The 23,383-nt window shown below is 39.4% G+C and overlaps 2 protein-coding genes across 6 annotated transcripts in view; one reads left to right on the plus strand and one right to left on the minus strand.

Annotated features, from left to right (window-relative positions):
* LOC128619264 (sex comb on midleg-like protein 2) overlaps window positions 1-8,615 on the minus strand; it is a 48,272-nt gene extending 39,657 nt beyond the window's left edge. Inside the window, exon 1 of the mRNA XM_053643327.1 lies at window positions 8,454-8,615. The gene's annotated coding sequence lies outside the window, so the exon portion shown is untranslated. The remainder of the gene's footprint in view (window positions 1-8,453) is intronic.
* Window positions 8,616-12,038: 3,423 nt separating this feature from the next.
* LOC128619263 (cyclin-dependent kinase-like 5) overlaps window positions 12,039-23,383 on the plus strand; it is a 78,214-nt gene continuing 66,869 nt past the window's right edge. For 3 of the 5 annotated variants that reach the window (XM_053643321.1, XM_053643323.1, XM_053643324.1), the window contains exon 1: window positions 12,039-12,218. The gene's annotated coding sequence lies outside the window, so the exon portion shown is untranslated. Of the gene's footprint in view, window positions 12,223-23,383 lie in introns of all 5 variants that reach the window. The other 2 variants (XM_053643322.1, XM_053643325.1) reach the window with 2 other exon arrangements.

Here is a 23,383-nt window from a genome sequence, read left to right on the forward strand (position 1 = left end):
CAATATTCCGCGGAGTCTGCAATTTTTTGAAAATTGACGAAGATTTTCTGCAGATTTGGGCCAAGTAGCATCATGTGACATCATCACAACCAGTCTGTACAAGTATCCTTTTAGTTTAAAAATTTTTTTGCGCTTTTCTTTTGCGGGAAACTCTTTGAAGTAGCGAAACTGCACGAAATGTTTGACGCACGTGAATTGAAGAGGGCTTTGGCCGAATTTGAGTTGTGACGAAGTCACGTGATGTGTCTCGGCCCAAATCTGTGGAAAATCTGTGGTAAAATCTGCACTCTCCTCCTCAGTTTGTTTGATTTTGCGTTAGCCTAATTACTGCGATCGCAAAATAGAAAAATTCTGGAGGGACTGCACGACGTGCGTTCAGCTGAAGCCCTCTTCGATTCACGTGCGTCGAAGATGTGTAAGCCTAAAAGGTCTCATTTGTCAACAAACATCACCTGAAAGAATTTCACGCATTTGCAATTTCGCCAATTCAAGTAGTTTTCCACAAAAAAAGCACAAAAACCTCCGCATATTGCATTGCAAAATCAAGCATTTTTACTCCTGTATGGATTGATTCTTGAACTGAGAGTGTGCAGCATGGATGCTCGTGTCCATCACTACGAGAGCCATTCTCGTAGCTCAATGATCAGCTGTCCTTAGATGCAGGATGCTACATCTACAACAGCATCTGGGAGGTTTTTCCAGGCTTCACACCCGGCCTGTCCCCCACCCCCACCCACAACCTTCTAGACTTCTCGTTATCTCCAGACAACAGTGACTATTAAGCATAGAGGTCGACTAGTCTGTGTAACCCCTAACAAGTAACGAATTCATTCACGCTCTACAGCATATCACAATATGGACGAATATAACGGCAATATGGATGTTCAGCCCATGTCATCATGTCCATCTTACAGGCATCCTGCAGGAAATCCTGCACCACCACCACCACCCAAAATGACCTGAACTGCAAGGAAGTAGGAATGTTACATTTTCGTTTTCATATCCCCAAAATGACCTCATCTTTTATAATGGTTTTGTGGTCATTTATGATAATTAATTAGTAAAGAAAACAATCCTAGTTGTTGGAGTGCCATGTCTTTCTGTTTAGTGAACAGACTTCTGGGACGCCTTTAGGAAGAAGGTCACATGAGAGAGACAGCCTTGAAATCTGTCCAAATAGGACAGATGTCCTTATTCTGCCGTCCAAATGGGACAGACGAAACTGGGTGGTCCGAATGCCGCAATGAAACGCTTGCCAAATGGAAACAGAAGTGGCCACGACTTTGAAGTGTCCAGCATGACCATAAATGGGCATGCTGCTGGATTCTGATTGGTCAGAAGTTGGTCAGCGTTGTTTCATTTTCTACAACGCCAGAAAACCACAGGTTTGTATCAATGCACTTGTTCTTAGCTAATATGTTAGCGGATACGCTATAATGTAAGTGATACAAATCCTGACTTCTTTTTTTTTTTTTACGTTGGCAAGTTGCGGTAGTGGACTAAGGAAACTAACGTAATCACCCTGACACCGCACCTTGTTGTGCGTTATTCCTACACGTCATACCGACCAATTATTAGCACAAGAAATTATAGGAGCATAGACAACAAGTCATTACGTAATACAATTTTTCATTTCATAATCAAAAGCTTCACTCGCAAATCCCATTACATAAGTGTACCGTGAAGGGCGATATTTATCCCGGATGCACTGTTCCTTTACGTACCCTTACAGACTAATAATTATATTGAGAATAAAACTGTTTGACAGACAGCAGGAGGAAAGCTGTAGAGGATTAACACCACTGGTGTTGGAACGTGGGGAGATGTTTCAGTGAAACGCTTAACCGAAAACATGACATTTTTCCATTAACGCCACACATTCATTTAAGTCGTAATTGCTTGACACAAATGCGGGCCGAGGATTTAATTTCGGCAGCCGAAAGAGGCAAATCATTTGGGAAATCAATTATCCTCTAACGGAATGGGATCCTGCAGCCACAGCCCCAAAATTATCCTTACAAATGAACTCGTGCAAAAATATCTATTTTTAAACTCGGATATAAAAACCTGCAAATTCTACCCAAAAGTTTGGTGCAATTGAATTCAATTTGGGACTCGAGTTCTGAAAAATAATAATAATAATAGTAAGAATAAGAATAAGAATAATATGTATATAAATATTTTCCAGGACTGCTCATGGAACCGTTCAACCGTTCAGAAATGTTGATCATGATGTTAACCATTTGTGATTTTTTTTTTGCTTTTGAGTATTTAATTTAATGTGTTATTTAAAAAAAAAAAAGATGTATAAATGATGGAATCCGTCATTTCAAGGGTTAAAGTGTGGAAATGGGTTTGATGTGCGTCTGTGTGATGTATAGACAAGCCTGTGGACCGGTTGGATGAAGCAGAGCTCTACCTCCTCTCACCTGAGCACGTGGGAAGAGCAAAGGCAGCAGCAAGATCCAGAGAGATTCACCCTCCGGATATAAAGCCAGAGACAGGGCAGATAAAAAGATCAGCTCTCAGTAAGGGACAGAGAAAAAGAGAGAGAGAGAGAGAGAGAGAGAGAGAGAGAGAAAATATAGCGTACTACTATCTTGTATTATAATGAATAACAAATCTAATCATAGGCAGTTTGCTGTGATATAAAAGCAATACACCTTTAAGGGGTGTGCTGTTATAGGAAAATAATCAATAAATTATACCACAGCAATTTGCACAGTAACAGTGCCATAATTACCAAATTTGTAGTTAAGTTTAACGCAACAAGTTAGTTCATGTACTTACGCTGTAGCACGTATAACCAACCTCGATTTTCTTCTCTATGTGAAGTTTAAAAAAAAACAACACGGAAACCCGAGAAGCGCAGACTCCTCTGTCCTGAAGACTTTCACGTGGTGGAAAACCTCCTGACTGTTACAAAGTGCTGGCACTGGAGACTCCTTCCATAAATCATTAACCTTTAACTTCAATCAGCGCCGTTGTTATAGGAAACAAATCAACACCAATCAGAATCCAAGGATTCGACACTGACCAATCCGAATCCGAGGGTTCATCACCAACCAATCAGAATCCGAGGATTCAACACCGACCTATCAGAATCCGAGAATTAAACACCGATCAATCAGAATCCAAGAATTAAACACCGACCAATCAGAATCCAAGAATTGAACACCGACCAATCAGAGATGAGAATTCGACGTCACACTGGTATAACAGCTTATAACAGAGGTAAAGACCACACTCTTGCTGTTACCACCTTCTTCACGTTGCGTGTCTCCTCCGTACGTAGTTAAGTAAATAATGGCCGGATTCGAAGGCTTCCCCTACAGCGGTGCGAGTCAGAAGGCGCTCAGGGCCACGTGCACACTGCTGTGGGTGCGTGTTACTGGACGATGCAGAACGTAGCCGGGGGGGACGCATTCCTGAGCCTCACACACAATCAACCCCTCTTTTCTGACTCACTGCACAACATACCTTTCTCACACACACACACACACACACACACACTCTGAACATCTTACACTACTGTGTAAACATGATGTACAAGTCAGCATTTCAATCCCAATTTCAATTTATTTTATTTATATATATATATATATATATATATATATATATATATATATATATATATATATATATATATATATATATATATTTATATAGAGGAAGTGACAAGCGTAAAAGAGGATGTGACTCAATGGGGGGTCGTTAAAATAACCATTTAATTAGGACAGTTTATTGAAAGCAGCAGGCGACCGGTTTGATCATCTCTCTTTAACTAGAGCGACACCTCCTGCGCCAGGAGAAACGCCAGCTCGGACAACATTAAACACCCTGCAGCATTTTTATATCCGAATCAAATATCTACAGGTACGACAGACAAAAAAAACAGATCAGTGTTGTTGTTTTGTTTTTGTTTTTTGTTTGTTAAAAATGGGCACAGACATTTCCAGGTGCTAAGGACGAAAGACCAAGGTTTTATTTTTTTAATGCAGGAGTCATTATCGTGAGCTCTTGTATGGGGAAATGCGGGTTTTCCTGAACTCTGGGCAACTTGAACGTTGTCGTAGCTCAGCACTACGAAGGACAAAAGGCAATTATATCACAATATTTGCAAAATTGTGTACGGTAAATGCTAGGGAAATCTCTACAGATCGAATCGTCCGATTTCTTATTTTGTTTTGTTTTTCTTATGATTGTAAAAACGTGTTATGGATAAGCACTTCTTGATTCTGATTGGTCAGAAGATGTTGACGTTGAGTTTTCTATAACAGCAGCCGTAATCGTTTCCATAGTAACAGTTCGAACGTTCACAGGAAGCTGTACGGCAGACGCACCGCTTAATCTAAGCTTAATAATACATCGGTTGTTACTGTATGGTGAGGTTTTCTGTAAGGAGATTTTTGGAAGGAGTCTCCAGTATCAGTGCTTTGCAAGAGTCAGACATTTTTTTTTGTCTGGTTTCTCTGTAACGTGACAAGCTGTGTGTTATTCAATTTTATTTTTTGGTTTATTTAACTTCAGAGAGAGAGAATTAAGAAAGAGAGAAAGCACAGCAAGACCACAGCAAGACTGTGCACCTCTTACATCGCTGGTCATATGACATACGTGATGATGAAAACATCCTTTAACCAGCCATCAACTTGACGTCATGGTCGTATATGCAGCGAAAAAGAACCGTATCATCAATGTATCCTCTCCGAACGGTTAATACGAGCTCTTCCTGTTCTATTCTAGTTGTCCAAGTGATGAAGCACGCGAATGAGCATCCTGAACACACACACACACACACTCTGCGAGTGTTATTCTCGCGAGTGTTATTCTGTGTGTGAGGCTGATTCACAGCGTTCACATGATCCCACAAGCGGAATATCAGTCATGAAAATTTTTCAGCGTGACGTAGGGCTGCACGATTATGGCCAAAATGATAATCATGATTATTTTGATCAATATTGAGATCTCGATTATTTATCATGATTATTCATTGATTTTAGGGACAACATATTTTTAATGCACTTTCACATTTAAATAAACAGACCGCTGTTTTCAACCTCCATGTGTTGCTACATTCCTGCTGATGTACAAATCTTTGCATCAAATTAGACTGGCCCTTAAAGTGCATCATCTCGTAGAAGCAAAATATAAATAAATAAAATTGTACCAAAATATAGGATAAGTAAAAATAAAAATGCCATCAACCAAATGAAAATATGCAATCCAATATAACAATATGCAACCAAATGAAAACAATGCAGGCGTATGCAGAAAAGGCAATTACAGTGTTTACAGGAGGAGAGACGCAGCCAAATCACCCAACAGAGTGGTGCAGGGACAACGTCATTTTGTACCGAAACCCAGAAGTTTTCATCACACCAGTTCCCTCGACAAAACCCAACAGGATTTTTTAAAATTATTGCACAAAATAAGCTCTGTGGCCAACAAAAGTTTACAAGACTAACACGTTTTGTCCATCAAGACAATCTTCACAAACAACTTTTATGAAGTTTGAAGCTTAAATACAATCGGCAGAAATAAACAGCAGCCTCGCTTTCATTTGAACTCGATCTCTGACTCGGTCTCGCTTTCATTTGGACCCGATCTCTGACTCGGTCTCGCTTTCATTTGGACCCGATCTCTGACTCGGTCTCGCTTTCATTTGGACCCGATCTCTGACTCGGTCTCGCTTTCATTTGGACTCGATCTCTGACTCGGTCTCGCTTTCATTTGGACTCGATCTCTGACTCGGTCTGGCTTTCATTTGGACTCGAATTTCTGACTCAGTCTCGCGTTCATTTGGACTTGAATCTCTGACTCTGTCTCGCTTTCATTTGGACTCGATCTCTGACTCAGTCTCGCTTTCATTTGGACTCGATCTCTGACTCTGGCTCACTTTCATTTGGACTCAAATCTCTGAATCGGTCTCGCTTTCATTTGAACGCGATCTCTGACTCGGTCTCACTTTAATTTGGAGCTTCGTGAACATGGGCGGGAATCATTCAAATGTTGAAGCCACGTAACCGTTAGAGACCTAATTTTGAAATTAAAAAAAGACCATTTTTAGCCTAATGCACCTTTAATGTCGCGTTAGTTGATTTTTACAGGCGCGAAAAAAAGAGATAAAAAGCTCTGACATCTGATGATAACGACGATACTTTGAAAAGTCCCCTTTCTCAAGAAACAATATTACATCAGTCTTATTCTGAACTCAATGATCTCTATTGTAGTGGCCATTATCACAAGTCTGAGATGTATAAAGAGATTGTTATGTCTGTTTTGCAAACCAAGTTGAACCGTTTTCACAGGCAGCTTTGAGAAAGTAACTCGGCCAAGTTCATTTCTAAAACGAAAATAAACATTTTCCAATTTCTTAGTGACACAGCAAGAAGACACACACACACACACACACACACACACACACAAATCCCATTTTTAAAAAGGTCATATTGTCCACCGACAGACTGAAATGAATAATACAGCACAGGAAGTGTGATAATAACTTTTGAAAACAGACAGGCCCGAATAAGAAGCGGCTTAACAGGAACTTCATTATCATTTATTACACACCTTATAAAATATACATAACATTGTCTTTTGTAATAATATTGAGTTGTTCATCTACAGAATGATCCATGTCAGAATGAGGAGAATGACCGAGCACTAGAGCGATAAGAACATAAATACTGACAGATTACCGTCGTAATACACTTCTCTCAGAGTATCATGAGTATAAAATAAATACTGAGTATAAATAACATTTATTTACCTTCCAGAACGAACAACATGAAATAAACGAGCTCTAAAAATGTCCGATCTGATCTGATTTAATTTGTGAGAATCACTCTGGAACTTTCACTGTCCCTTCTTTCCCACATAAGGTCTTATATACAGTATACTGTGGTTTATGAAATGTCTTCAAGCATCATGAAATACTATTGTATAAGTACTCACATAAGCAAGGACAGCGGCAGTGGTGAAATTCATATCGTAACACTTATAAATTTATTTTTATACACCTAATACTAATATTACTAACAGTAATTGCTGCTATGATTAGGCTACTAGTGCTAAAATTATTATTTTAGTATCAATCCATCCATCTGTTTTCCGTACCGCAGATCTTACACAGGGTCGCGGGGAGCCTGGAGCCTATCTCAGGGGACTCGGGGCACAAGGCAGGGGACACTCTGGACGGGGTGCCAACTCATCTCAGGGCACAGTCGCACACACACTCACACACTGCGGACAGTTTGGAAACATCAACAGCACGTGCCTTTGGACCGGCGGAGGAAATCGGAGTACCCGGAGGAAACAACCGAAGTACTGGGAGAACATGTGAACTCAGGGCAGAGCACACAGGGCGGGGGCGGGATTCAAACCTCCAACCCCAGACGTGCGAGGCAACCGTGCCCTCATTTATTTAACTGTTCATTTTTTTTTTATGTATTCTTCTTATTATTATTATTATTAGTAGTAGTATTTGATTATTTTATTATATTAGTATAGCTATTACTGTTATTGTCATTATATTATTATTATTATTTAATGTTTTCTGACGAGTACTAGTATAATATATATACATATACATATATATATATATATATATATATATATATATATAATTGTTATTAAATGTTTAGATAGACAGATATACACACAAGCATACCAACGATTATTATTAGTAGTAGTAGTAGTACTTTTTTATTATTGGTATTAATAAATCAACAATATAAAATGAACATTATTATTTATTATTATTTACTATGAAGTAACAAACAGCAATTTAAAAGATTTATTATTGCCATCATTGTTATTATTGTTGTTGTATTATGTTTTAATTATGATCCCTGGTTTGAAATAATTAACAAATATATAAACACAGTGTTGTTGTTGTTTATCATAGTTGTTGTTATTGTTATTAGTATTATTATTATTAGTAGTAAGAGTAGTAGATGGTAAATGAGTCTTACTTTAATTGCAGTGTTTGTAGTTGTATTTGAGGAGAAAGTTGAGTGAGACAGAAAGACGTGTACGTCATTCGGCCTGTGTGCTGATGACTCGGATCAAGTCGTGCTCTGAGGAAACGTCATCACAAGCCTTCTAACACATCAGCAACACAATCACACAAAACTGTGTAGAAGTGTGTCCTGGGAGACTCCACACACACTCCACCTACACGACCGGAAGACACGGGAGCGCGCGATGGGCTTATTACCGCTTTATGAAGGTTAATAACGGGGGTAGACGCCCATCAGCGGCTCCCACTTTGGAGAAATAAGATGAGAAACACATCGCGACGCGGTGAAAGTGTTTACACTGAAGCTCTGCTGTAAAAGCTGCTCTCTCTCTCACACACACACACACCGCAGGCGCAGAAAGCCCTCACACCGACACACTGCAGCTTCACACACCGAGCCCTGCCACACCGAGCACACAAAGCGGACACGTACCTGCGCGAATCTGTCGAAATTGAAGCAGATCTCAGTAGTTTTCACAAGACCTGGCCGCCATATTTCGATAACCTCTGTGCGCGTGCGCATGCGCAGAACCGAGCACCGAGACTTTTCATTGAAACCGCCGCTACAGCGTTATTTACTCCCACCCGTATTTAGACAAGCCCCGCCCCCTGCGCGTTGTTTGGCTTCTGCTTCAATATTACAAGCTTTAAAACAGCAGTGACTACAGTATATATATATATACAGTATATATATATATATATATAATATTCCTACATATATATATATATATATATATATACAGTATATATATATATATATATATATATATATATATATATATATATATATATAATATTCCTACAACCCCAATATGCAACCTCAGTTCCAAAAAAGTCAGGACAGTATGAAAAATGAAAACAAAAAACTAACAAAAAGAGTCATCTGAAAATTCAGTTCACCCTGTACTGTATTGAAAATACATTATTTACACATTATCTGGTGTTTTACTTTGTGAGTTTTATTAATTTTTTTTTTTTAATATACACTTGTTTCAAATCTAATCACTGCAACACACTCCAAAAAACTTGGGACAGTCGAATGTTTACCACTGTGTAACATCAGCTTTTCTTTTAATAACACAGTTGGTTAAGATTAACAAGCGGAATTCCCCCCCCCCCGTTCATACACTATGCATTTCTTCAGCTGAGTAACTGTACAGGTCTTCGTCGCCTTATTTTTTGCTTCATAATGCACCGCACGTTCTCAATCGGAGACAGGTCAGCACTGCAGCAGGCTATACTAGGCCATATATATATATATATATATATATATATATGTGTGTGTGTGTGTGTGTGTGTGTGTGTGTGTGTGTGTGTGTGTTAAACTTTTGATCTTTTATTTTAAAAAAATCACAACAATACTCTGCTCTCATGAATATCAAACAAGTGTAAACAAAACAAACTACGAACAAACTAACAAAGCTTTCTGGCAGAGGCAGTTAGTTTACAAATTATCAGTAAATTAATGAAAGAAAGAAACTAATACATAAAAAGATACATACACACACACACATTTGGAGAAGTTAGATATGAAATGTGAGAGCACATCCTGCAACAAATCAAATCATGAGGCAAAATCAACAGGAAATGCCTTCAAAATAACCAAAAGAGAGAAAGACAATAAAGCTTTTGTCCCCATCCTCTCACTCTCCAAACTGATCTAAAGATGCCACTGTTCAGGAGATGAAAAAGAGGTTGATGGAAATGACTAATATCATATTCAGATGAAAACGTTTGAGTTAATATCATTTCAGTTTGTTCGCTATTAGCAATTTATTATAGGATATTAACATAAAATTGCATTAAATGATTTAAAAATGGTTCTTCAATAGTTCCTTGTATGGTTCTGATCTACAGGGCACTAAATTCTTTTCTTTAAAAAAAAATAATAAAAGTGTACATTAATTGAGCACACTTTGAGCATATAACAAAACTGAAACCTAATGCACTAAATGTGTCGATATATTAATTTCCGTGTCTGCTATATTTTCTAAAGGGGATGAAAACTTTTGCATTACTTTTGGTAATGTAGACTCCCTTGCAAACCATAAACAAGTAGCTGGAAGATCCTATAAATGAAGATATTCCACATCGTGTACTTCATGATGTTTTACTATATACTTATTACTAAAGACACACATGCACTTATGTAATACCCTTTTTGAGGGGCGGGGGAGGGGGGGGGTGAATGACATGATTTTTTTCTTAAATAATAATTTTACAAATAATTTTCACAGACTCATAAGTTTAATAAATTTCTTCATAAATTTCATACATTTCTTTAATACAATACATGAATGCATTCTATTAAAATGAAACAGTGTAATGTGATTGTACCTGAAGTCACCACACGGTGGCGCTTATGACTTGTAAAATGAAGGAAGTGAAGAAGATTGAGTCAATCTGCACCTCTCTCGTTCTCTCAGCTAAAAGTGTTATTTAACAATCTCTTATTATTCCTTTATCTGATATGAGTTCATATGTAATGGCTGTCTGGATGTCAGTAATGTAATATGTTAATATGTAATGCTTTGTTAATCTCAGTTAACTCGATAACTATGTTCAATTTCTGTTAGTTATTACGTCAACATTATGCTAATTAGAATATGCAAATTCAGCCATGTTCTTCCAGCTGTAGGTGTTGTGTAAAAGTTTGTGTAAAACTTTAGGAACTTTATCTCTATATGTGTGTTTTTAAATTCATAAAACGCATCATTTATTTAATTTGAACTATCCCTTGTTAAGATTTTTTATCCTTTAACTGTACTTTTCATTTGTTTGTAGTCATTCTTTACATTATAATGAATGTATTAATGATTATATTATATTTAATTTTGTTTTTTTATCAGGGCGCAGGGTTGCTTAGTGGTCAGCACGTTTGCCTCACACCTCCAGGGTCAAGGGTTCGATTCCCACTGTGACTGTGTATGTGGAGTTTGCATGTTCTGTGAGGGTTTCCTCTGGGTACTCCGGTTTCCTCCCCCAGTCTAAAGACATGCATGGTAGGCTGAACCCCGATGCCCCCTGGGATAGGCTCCAGGTTTCCCCATGACCCTGAAAAGGATTAAGTGGTATAGAAGATGGATGGATGGATGGATGTTTTTATAATAAATATGCTGTTTAAGTTCTAAATCGTGCATATGTAAAGTATTGTGAGATTTTTTTGGATTATTTTGCATGCAATTATTCAGTCCAATTCAGTTTTATTTATATAGGCTACTGCATTTAACAATGGACATTGTCACAAAACAGCTTTACAGAAATCTGAATATAGATTTTTAAGTCGTCCCTGGTGATGATGATGATGTCTTGTTTCTGTTATTATTATTATTATTATTATTATTGCTACTATTGATTATGATGATGATGATGATGATGATGATAATGATAATGATGATTATTATTATTGTTAGTTTGTTGCTTTGTCTGGCACACTTGCTATTACTGTTGATAGTGATGATGATGATGATTATAATCTTCATCATTTATTATTATTATTATTATTATTATTATTATCATTATTTATTAATTTTAAGTTTGTTTGGCAGACTTGCTATTACTATTGTGATTGCATATTATGATGATGATGATGATGATTATTATAATTATTATTGTTATTGTTGTTGTTGTTGTTGTTGCATTTATTTATTTATTTATTTATTTATTTATCTATTTATCTATTCTTTAGGCCTAGCTGTTTTACTTTTTTTGTTCCATCTGGCAGAATCAAACCTGAAAATAAAACTATTTTGCATTTTAAACGTCAAATTATTAAATAATAAAATAATAATAATAATAATAATAATTACAAAAAAACATTAAAGATAATTAAAATAAATTCACAGTACGCACTTTCTGATTACAGAACTCTAGTTTGACAAGTTCGGCGAAAGAGACGCAACCAATGTCCCATGTCCCGCCTTCTGGCGGCTGATCTGTGTCCTGGTTGGTTCGTTCGAGCAGAGGCGTGCGCGTGCGGAACGCAGTGCCCCTTTTGGATTGGACGACGTCGCGTCACTCAAAAGAACTGTTGCTATCACCTCTCCAGTCCGATGACAACTGCGCTGAGGTTCCTCAACTATGCAGCAGCGGCAGTAGCAGCAGGAGCAAGAGCAGGAGCAGCAGTGGAGATGTGGTGCTGTGCTCCGGGCTGGAGGACTGAGCGCTCACACATTCCTCTCAATCCCCCGCAGTATGAGTGAGTATGCTTTCGTTCCACTGTCTCGAGCATGTGTTTATATTATCTGCTTTATGCTCTGGGGATTAAATAGCCTGCGGAATGAGCAAGAACAGCAGGTTACGCGTTAAAACTAACACGGAGCGGATGTGGGTGAAATCATAGCAACAGCAAACGGATTTATTATTATTATTATTATTAATATTATGAATGAGATTTTCCCAGCCTCACCGACTGGCTTTCATAATTACTGAGTAGGCTGCTGTTACTGACGTACTTAACATCACTTTGTGTAGTGAGAACTACAGCCATAAATGATAAAGACGCGTTGTAATGTCCACATTCTGTGCTGTATATGTATTTAAAAAAATAAGATCACAAGATCATTTGATCTGCACCTGTGTTAATAGTCAGGTTATACTGCATGTGCCTGGTTGTTGCAGTGTAATACTGCTGTTCAGCACAGTCTCACACCTACGCACTTCCAGCCTATTGCGTCGCAAACCAAAACAGAGTTGCAACACTGAACCGACTCTCTGACTCGGTTCAAATTGATTCACAGCCCGGCTCATCCCCCCTCTACCCCCCCCCCCCCAAAAAAAAGGGGGGAGGCCCTCAAACCAAGCCCTGTGTGGGCTGCTGGAGGTCAGGATGACATCATGTAGGTCATTTGATCATGAAGGGTGGTGAAGATATGGACCTTGCTTTAGCGCACACATATCAGTAAAAGCCCACAACGTGTAATTAGGCTGTAAGACGACTGCTGCGGTGACTCACAGTCAACCATCAAGAAGCAAACCTAAAAACTCGAACGCGTCAGACCTGAAGTGCAGCCGTTCAGGGACGCCTTCCAGGAAAACGGTTACGAAGAACGTTCTCACCGCAGCTTTTCTTCTGCTCTGGATCTCTGGAATGGTTCTTTGTCAGGATAGATTTACCATATATTGACTGACACGTCGCGCATGCCAACACGGGACACGTGTCGTAAAACACCTGACTTAGCAGCCGTAGAGCTTGTAGAAAAAGTCGGTTCGTTCGTGAACGGAGTAATAATAAGATCCCACAGGTCTCCATCAATATATTTTGTCCCCATCTACAGGACGTTATTAAAAGTCTTTTGTCTTGGATTGTTTTGGAGATTGTTTACGCAACCCGAGCACAACAGTCTGCACCATAAGAAACATACACAGAATGTTACGAAGAAAGAAGCAAAGCTGAGGCTGATTTCTTTCTAGCCCCGACTGTAGATTCATACAGTGTATCAGTGACAATCGTGTCAGGTGATTACGCGGGTGTGTGATACGCCCCCGAGATCTAGATTTTATCTCCAATCGGGCTGATATTTTTCAACGCACATCCGTAACATGTCATCAGCGACGTGAAATACAGTAACATTTGTAACGTGTACCGAGCTTGCTTTAAGGGGAAACGTCACATGAACCCATAATACTGTAGCGTTCTGGACTTGAAAAGCCTGTATCAAAAATGTAAAAACGTCGCATCCCTGCTCATCTCGGGTACCTTTGCTGCTCTGCATCTATACGTCTGCTCTTCTTCCTAATGTGGTCGATCAGCGCTGCTTCGGTGGCATTGTGCACAATGAGGAACGGCGCCAAGAATCATTTTTGAACCTATTTGTGCTCGTTCTGGCTTCTGTTATATAAGGTAGGAGGATGATTCATCGATTAAACCTAAGTTAGTGAGGGTTTTTTTTCTCTTCATACTTGGCCTTTGCTTTTGTAAAGTTTATCGTTAAGAAACAAACATCTATTTACATTTTCAAAGCTGGTAATTGAAAATCTATTAACAGTGTGTTTTCACTAATATACGTGCACATGCAAAAATGTCAGAATGTGATTTTATTGTTCTTTACATGTGTGTTTGTGCTTTGTATCTTACAAAGCTCGGTTTTTGCTACAGATATTTTAGAAGGCATTATAGAGTAGGTCTGTGTAGTTAAACATTAATAGAGCATACATGCTGCTTCTGCATACAACATAGACAAAATATTTTTTCCTCTTTACTGTTTAACACTTGACCTACTTGGCTATTACGGTTATTACTCATGCAGTATTCGCTCTGGAGAAAAGAATTAAAAGTAAGAAGTGTGTTAAAATAATAATTCAGTTGCATGCTTGGTTTACAGAGATTTGCAGTACTGCAATTATTACACGTAGATACGCTTAAATTACGCATATTACTTCAACTTATGGAATATTTGACTATTCAAATGATAATATTGTGTGTGTGCTGACACGTAAGGAATAAAATACCTCGGGACATGCTGTTCTAGGAAAATAATCAACAACGGGGTGGCGTGAGTCACTGTTCCACCCAGAAGTTGATTCATTTCCTATAACAGCGTTTCCCAAAATATTTGATTCCTCTTATACCACAAAAATTTATTTATTTATTTATTTATTATTAATTAAGAACTTACAGGCTTCAGCTCGGGCTGCTATAAAACTCTGACGCTGGAGACTCCTTCCAAAAATGTTGAATAAACACGTCCTTATAGAAAACATGACAATATCAACAATTCACTGTTTTTCCTAGAGTATAGTAGCTATATAGTATTAAAACGATCACTTTAATATAAACCGATGATTTGAATTACAGTTGTAACTAATATCAATCAACTCCTTCTGTCCAACTCTTAGATTTCGATTCAAGAATTCAACAACTACAGTGAGTTATACACTATTATGCTATATTCAGCCTACGTGATGCTGCTATAGTCTGCCCTTTGGTTAGTGTTTGTGCTCGTGAGATACTTCTTATATCTCAGGACCTGAGCATCTTCTCATTTAAGGGTTTTTCTTTGTTTTCCACTCAGAAGGTTTATTTCAGTAAGAGCTTTGTTCCCTCTGCAGTATTACCACTTACCAAACCTCACTGAATCCGATATTGACGGACATAACTCTTCTTTTGTTATAATAATGAAAGTACTTCAACTTGATATAAATTTAGAAACAAAGAGTAGTCTATCCCAGAGAGTAGTCTTATCCAAGGAGAAGGATTTAATCCTTTTATTGTAATGAGTGCTGCATTCAGACCGTAGCCTGTTTCTTAGTAATTGAGGCTGTTTATTACCAAGCTTTGTCCAATTTCAAATTCTCTTCAAATTATACTCGAGTATCCTGAATGAAATAAATGGAGGTTTCTCATCTTTTTTTTTTTTTTAAATTCTTTATGCATTTTAAATATGCATTTGTTGCTTATTAGAGCTTATAGAGTTAGGATCAAATATTACAGTACATATTGAAAGAATGTCTGTCCCTGTTGCGAACACGAAAGACTAGGCAGAGTTTAGAGGAATCCTTTGTGGACTTTATTAAATACTCAAAAGGTTAAGCAGCTGCTAACAGGTTCACAGTCCTTGGATCACAGTTTAGAAAATATTATGTTGAAACCAATAAGCACAGGCCAAAGAGGTACAAGGATATTCCAAATGCACAAAGGAGGTCACTGACCCAGAGAGAATCGCCTAGGGGAATGGTGTATACTTACAAATGAATTGGCAACACTTCAGTAAACATAGGACACTAACAAGTGTCATGTGAATCAAGTCATAAGAATCAATTAATAACCATATAGCTTCATGGTGGAGCAGTGGGCTGTACCGCCACCTCACAGTTTCAGGGTCCCCAATTCGATCCTGAGCTCGAGTTGCTGTTTGTATGTGATTTTTTTTTTTCACGTTCTTCCCATGTCCAACTGGGTGTTCAGTTCTGGGTTCCTCCAGGTTTCCTCCTACCTCCCAGAAACATGCTGGCAGATGGATTGAGTGTGTGTGTGGATGGTGCCCTACAATGAATGGAACCACCCAGGGTGTATTCCAGTATTGAAGCCAGTGTTTCCTTTATAGTCTCTTGATCCACAGCAACCCTGACCAGGATAAAGCAGTTACTGAAGATGAATGAATGAATGAATTATTGCTGATAACTAATCTACCCCCAAACAGGTGGCTCCTGAAAAAAAAACCCTGACATTAGGGCCTAGGGTCTGGGAGTGGCACTGTACTGATGATTTCTGAGTGATGGGTTACTAGGTCCCTTTCCAGCCAACAAGTTATTGACCAAGAGAGAACTGGATCAAATACAGTAGGCTGCCCACTATATCCAGTACAGGAGATGGCTCAGCTCCAGGTATGGGTTCTTGTGCTGGAGAGACAAGATTGAGCAGAGACTCATAAAAGTTGGTAGAGATATGAAGGGAGCGGTGGATCCTAAAAATCGTATTGTTGATGAAAAGACACAGTTTATGTTCAGTTATTTGCAAAAAGCTTTCCATGCATGGGATATAAACTGTCAATATCCTTAGTCCACATAACAGAATACTTAATTAAACAGAACCTCTGTTGGTTATATGGCTGTGGAAATTTTAGCAACAGATCTAACAGAATCTGACTAATATTCATATTTGAAATTGGTTTAGGGGCTTCAAAAATAGACTTCGGGTTCTAGACTGGGTAGAAATGATGCAAGATTGAGCTTATTACATCTGCTGTAAGAGAGGCCACCAGAACCTATGGCATAAAAGAGCCAAGGTGTACTGAATGACTGGAGGCCTGAAATGAGTGAGGTGTGGACCCACAGCATTGTAAACTTGGGACATAGGTCTTAATTGGGGGTCCAGCAGTGCTGGGTAGTGCCCGTACTGCTCGGGAGGACAGGGCATCTACTTGGCATCTTTGGAATCTGGTTTGTAGGTAAGTGTGAAGGTAAAAAAACATGAAGAATAAATAGTACCCATCATGTCTGTTGAGGATTGAGGCTTTTGGCAGCTGTTCCATATTCTAGGTGTCTGATTGTGAGCCAGTGCCTCCACTTGTCCAGGGCTGCTCTTTAAAAAAAAACAACAAAAAAAAAACAACGCTGTTACTCCCAACATCTTCCATGGCACTCATGCCTTGGAGGCATCCACCTCCATAATCCACCTCCTACTGTATAAATGGCAAGGAGCGATCATGGTGTTTTAGGATGGAGGTGCTTCTTTAGAGACCAACATGAGAGTTACGTCTCTGAAATAAACCCTCTCATCAACTGGGTTTAAACGTTAGCAAATCCCAGGACTTTGTAACTCATTGAAAGCGTGGAATGGTGGTCAGTTAGTGGCAGCTTTTAATTTCCCCTTATCAATCTGCCCAGCTTGTGTGCAGAGAATATATCAAAGGAAATAGATGGTGGATTTGGAAAACTCACACTTCTTTTGCTTGGCATACAGACTATCTTACATAAGGTATTGGAGCACGTAGCACACACAGGAGACAAGTATTTCTTCTGACGTGTAATAGTTTAATATGTTCTTTATGTAATGTGCCATCCACTTATTTAGCATATGTCTAAGGACTTGGTTAAGAACCGCTGGGAAGGTGGCTGTGCATAGTGCCCAGAGATAGTGATATCTGTTCCATTTATGAATGCAAATTAATTTTGAAGTGCTGCAAATGTCTGTCCTCTTTCCTGTTATAAGGTGGTAAGTCCTAAGGGTCATGGGTAATGTAATTTACTTTGTTGGAATTTAGGCCCCTGCAGTCAATGTGTGGTAAAAAAAAAAAAAAAAAACACCAAAAAAACCCTAAAAAGCGTGCCACTGCTGGGGAAATCAAGTGCTGTTTTTATGTATTTCTCCATGGCTAGAAATTCATGAAATACTTACTTGTGCTGGCGTGAAGCAGCTGGTAAAAGATTAACGGCACAGTCCTAAAGCCTGTAAGGGAGCAGTTGGTCCAATTTGCTTCAGCCCAGTCAGTCAGATCTTGATATGCAGGAGGCATATCAAAGCATTTTCCTTATCCATTTCTGAACTTTCTGAAAATTCTCAAGAATTCCTCTTTGCTCAATAAAGCATCAGGATTTTTCTAGAGGTTTTTTATCCACAGGAAACTGAGTGCTTCAGGCTTTTAAGGTGACTGGATGACTAGCAAAGGTATATCTTCACTACCGAGCAGGCCACTGCATAGGTTATAGTGATTTGGTCTTGTGTATCCTTCCAGAGCCAAAAGTGCACCACTTGCATTAGGAAGGGCAACCAAGCACTGCCAGTAGCAGACAAAAACAGTCGGAAGTTCTATGTGGATGTTTGTTTGGCTAGATCCTGGTCGATGAAGTTCCCACTGATTCTGAAACAATCAATGCAGAATCATTTCTTTCTTTCAAGGATAGCAGTTGTTCACCTACTTATCCTACCACCTCATGGAAAAGTTGTGTGAATGGTGGAAATGACAAATGGAAATCCAAATGCACCCCTTGTGAAAGCTGTTTCAGTAAGACGGATGTGGATGAAGTAAACTATTACCTTGTTCGTGGTAGCCAGTAGTCTGGCAGCTGAGATTTATTGTACATTGCATCAGAAACCCCTTGCAATTCCCAGAGGAGTCTGGTGATTCTCTGCATATGTTGTGAATAAGCCTCCAGGCTCCTTTAGGCTTCCCCTGTGCATACATAGCTGTTTGGAGTTCCAGTGAGCCCACTGTCTTAGGTTAAGTAATTGGGAATGGACCTAGCTGGGTAAATGGACCCAAACACCCAATCACCTTTACCCCATCGTGAAACATTTCGATCCTGATCAGAGTAGTCTCTTCCGGGATACCCCTGTCCCCCATTCACAAGGCAGAAGTGATATGGTTTGACAGGGTTGATCGTATGTGATGGCCTTCACAGTCACCAGATGTCAACCCAATTGAACACCTTTTGGAGATATTTGGAGTTGTGTTAGACAGCGCCATTTTCAAATTCCCAACTGAGGGAAACTCTTCTGGAAGAAGTGTCCATGCAGTACCGTTCTGTAGACTTGTAGAATGTTCACTGTAGCTCATTGTGGCCAGCACCATTTTAACACACACATTGGTTTTTCCCTAACTGATTAATAGGATATGAATTAGCTAGTTACATTAGTTACCTTGAAATGGAGGGTGGGTTTTGTTTCATTTAGGAAAAGTGTTTCTGTACAGCTTCAGTGCGTCGTAATCCCTTGTCGTCAATGACCGACAGCGGCCGATTGTCGAGAACAACCTACTGCGTAAGAGCTGTTATTTTCACTCACCTGGCATTGCCTGGAGACATTTTTTCTCACATAGCCAGCATTTGCTACAGTTAGTTTCTGCTGTGTACTGCTAGCAGTGAACTCCATGTGCTGAGATTTATGTTTAAGATGGTTTCTAGGTTGCTTGTATTGTAGGAAGATGCTGTTGTTCCTTCTCTTGATAATGTTGCAGAGAACAGTTTCACAGGCTTCTTCTTTGTTTTGATTGTGAAATGTGTCCACATTACTGTTATTTTGTGTCGTCTGTGTGTTAGCACGACAGCATACATGAGTAATACTTGTATTACTTGAAATCAGATGTTGGTATCTGAGATTTATTTTTATACAACCCCAATTATGAAAAAGTTGGGACAGAATGGAAAATGCAAAAAAACCAAAAAAAACCAAAAAGTCATCTGAAAATTCAGTTCACCCGGTACTATATTGAAAACACATTATTAACACATTATTTGATGTTTTACTTTGTGAATTTAATTTATTTTTGAAAATATACACTCGTTTCAAATCCGATGACTGCAACACACTCCAAAAAAGTTGGGACAGTCGAATGTTTACCACTGTGTAACATCAGCTTTTCTTTTAATAACACAGTTGGTTATGTTTGGCAAGCGGAATTTTACTCCATTCATCTACTATGCTATGCTAGCCATGCTAGCACCTGTACTCTCTGCTTACGCAACCATATGCTTGTAATCCGTGCAGAACATGGTTTGGCGTTGTCCTGCTCTGGATGGCAGCATATGTTGCTCCAAAATGTGTACATATCTTTCTGCATTAATGATGCCCTCACAGATATCCAAGTTACCCATGCCATGGGCACTGACACACCCCCATAACATGACAGACGCATGCTTTTGGACCTGACGCTGATAACAGCTTGGATGGTCCTTTTCCTCTTTGGCCCGGAGAACACGACGGCTGTTTTGTCCAAAAACTATCTGAAATGTTGACTCGTCTGACCACAAAACACGATTCCACTGTGCTAATGTCCTTCTCAGATGAGACCGAGCCCAGAGAAGTCAGCGCTGCTTCTGGACAGTGTTGATGTATGGCTTCTGCTTTGCATAGTAAAGCCTTAACTTGTGTCTGTGGATGCAGCAGCGAATGGTGTTGACTGACAAAGGTTTACCGAAGTATTCCCGAGCCCATGTCACGATATCCATTACAGACTCATTACAGTTTTTAAGACGGTGATGTCTGAGGGATCAGCGGTCACACGCATTCAGAAGTGGTTTTCGGCCTCGCCTGTTACTCATCGAGATTTGACCGGATTCCTTGTATCTTTTAATTGCACTATAGAAGGTGAAATGCCCAAAATCCTACCGATTTGTCTTTGGGGAATGTTCTTCTCAAAGTGTTGGATTATTCGCTGACGCATCTGTTGGCAAATTGGCAAACCTCGACCCATCATTGCTCTTGATGGACTAGGCCATTTTTGGAGGCTCCTTATATACCATGATTAAACGATTGCCGCACCTGTTTCACTTCACCTTCTTATTTCAACTTGTCACATCACTATTAGTCCTAAATTGCCCCGTCCCAACTTTTTTTGGAACGTGTTGCGTGTATCAATTTCAAAATAAACGTTTATCTTTGCAGTTGAATAAAAATGTTTTATATACCACATACCACATACACAGACCTGCTGAATGCAGTTATTTGATAAAATAAGAAAAAAATACCACTGAATTATTCTTATTAGAGGCTGAGCTTGGCATCATTGGTTCTGATTAACAACCCTGTCTTCAAACAAATCCATTTGAATAGCGCTTGTCAGAGCCGATTCACCACCGGCCCTCTCGCGTTGAGCGACGTGGTGCCTTTGGATGGTGTGAATGAGCAACATCGTGTTCTCCCACTGCCTCAGCTATAGCAGCCCACATCGCCTGGCAAAGGGTGGATGCTGAATTCACTGAATTGTGTCCTCAAACTCACAGTAGATATAGAGAGGCATGTTGACTGCACACGAACATATTATTATGACTTGACATTTTGAGAGCAATTAAGCGCATTTTGAGACAATTACTTACGTTTAGTGTATGTGTGGGTGACATTTAGATGCTCTTGCTTGTGGGTTTGACAACATGATCACTTTTCACGCACTACGACTAATCTAAATGCCTTTTAGTAAGTCGCTTTACCTTTCTCTCTCTCGCAATCATAACACCCAGGAAGTGTTGTGTTTTTTTGAAGGAATAATCCACCCTTGAAGACCTTGAAGATTTTTGGTTTAAACGTCTTCCATGGACATGTTGGTCTATCTGCCAAATGTGGCGTAGATGTGGCGTACCTAAAGAGAGTGATGCTGCGGCGCTTTAGTCTGTCCATATTTTTCACCTCACCTCCTCATCTGTACAATCTGCTCAAACAGATCGGCTTCCGGAGCTTCCCGCTATCTCTTAGATCTCTAACTTGCCGAGCCGAGTCTTCGCGGTAACTCCGCGTCATATAGCTGCATTGCATTATGGGACTTTGATTTCAACCTCTGCAACAACATCTCCGCTACATCTACGCCGGATTTGTCATTAATATGACGTTAAATGTCGCTGGAATTTTTTTTTTTTAACAGTTGGCATTTGCCTTCTGGCATGGAACAGACTTTAACACAGCTTTGTGTTTTTCCTCGGCGGTCGTCTTGACACGATCACGGCTCACGGTGTCAGACGTTTCTAAAGGTCAGCTTTTAACAGCTAATGATCGCTTCTTTGTGTCTGTGTTCTGCATTTCATCAGCTCTCGGCTTCTGCGAAAAGGCTCACCTGAATAGCTAAGGCTGAAACGCTGTTTGCGGAATGTTTGTATAGTGGAAAGTAAACCACCTGTAGGTTTTTTTAAACGCCACCAAACAAGTCACCGATTTTGTAACTTATATATATATATATATGTATATACGGTATATTATATATATTCCGATGCTGCCATCCTTAAGCGCAAACTCAATCCCCACTTCCACTCATAGATGTTTAGCAGATCCAGATGTATCAGTAGAGATTAAGCAGGCTGGAGTGAAGTCACCTGATGCTTTCTCTGAGTCAGAGTTACGCAATGGTTTTCATTCAGCAGTGACCTCAAACCTCTCGCACACACTCACAATTCATGAAGAGGCATGTTTACCTCCATCAGGAAGGAAAAGAAGGAGGAGGAGGGGTGTTTTTCTGAAACTGCTTCCTCTGCGTAGAGCTAGCAGCAGGCCCGCTGAGAGAGACCGAAACGCAACAATGCTAGACGGAGAATTAAAACCTAAAATCGTCAGACGGGACGAGCACATCGGCATGAGCGTAGTTTCGACGCTTGTTGGTTTAAAGATCAGTTTGTCTCGTAGATCTTAGGTGCGTGATGCAGTTTCTGAAACACGAACGGATTTGGAAGCTGACTCAGGAATACGTTCTCTCTATCGCATTTTTTTAAGCGATCGAACTTGGGGGCATGCCGTTATAGGAAAATGATCCATGAAAAGGTGATGTGATGCGATGTGGTCAGTGGTTAAGGTGTTGGTCTACTGCTCACTGTCGTGAGTTCAAACCCCAGCACCGCCAAGCTGCCATTGTTGGGCCCTTGAGCAAGGCCCTTAATCTTCAATTGCTCAGATGTATGAGTGAGATAAATGCAAGTCGCTCTGCATAAGGGTGTCTGCCAAATACCATAAATGTATTGTATGTATTCCTCTTATACCACAGCAACTTGCCAATCTGACTGTTACAAAGCACTGACACTGTAGACTCCTTCCGAAAACATTAAATAAATGTTTCTTTTTCTATGTTTTTGCATTTTATTTAAAAAATATCACATTCTCAAATGCCATGTTAGATAAATGTAGAAAATGTGGATTGATAAAGCATGAAAATGAGGCAGCAGAAAAAGCAGACTAATGAAGCAGAGTTTTTTTTTCTATCATTTACAGCAAAATATCATAAACACGAAGAGATCGTGACTGACGTCAGCGCGGTCCTGTGATCGGTTTGGCTTAATTAGCAAACACGATTCTACCCACATTCATTTGGCCAACAGATTATTAAACAGCTGTTGATCTAAAACTGATATACAGCCGAGAGTTAGAATAAAAATAATTGAGAAGCGAGCTAGATAAAGAAAGACTTAGTAAAACATAGTACGTAGTAAACATGCAGTATTTGCACGCTC

This window comes from Ictalurus furcatus, chromosome 15 (assembly GCF_023375685.1).
Source record: "Ictalurus furcatus strain D&B chromosome 15, Billie_1.0, whole genome shotgun sequence".
NCBI classification, from domain to species: domain Eukaryota; kingdom Metazoa; phylum Chordata; class Actinopteri; order Siluriformes; family Ictaluridae; genus Ictalurus; species Ictalurus furcatus.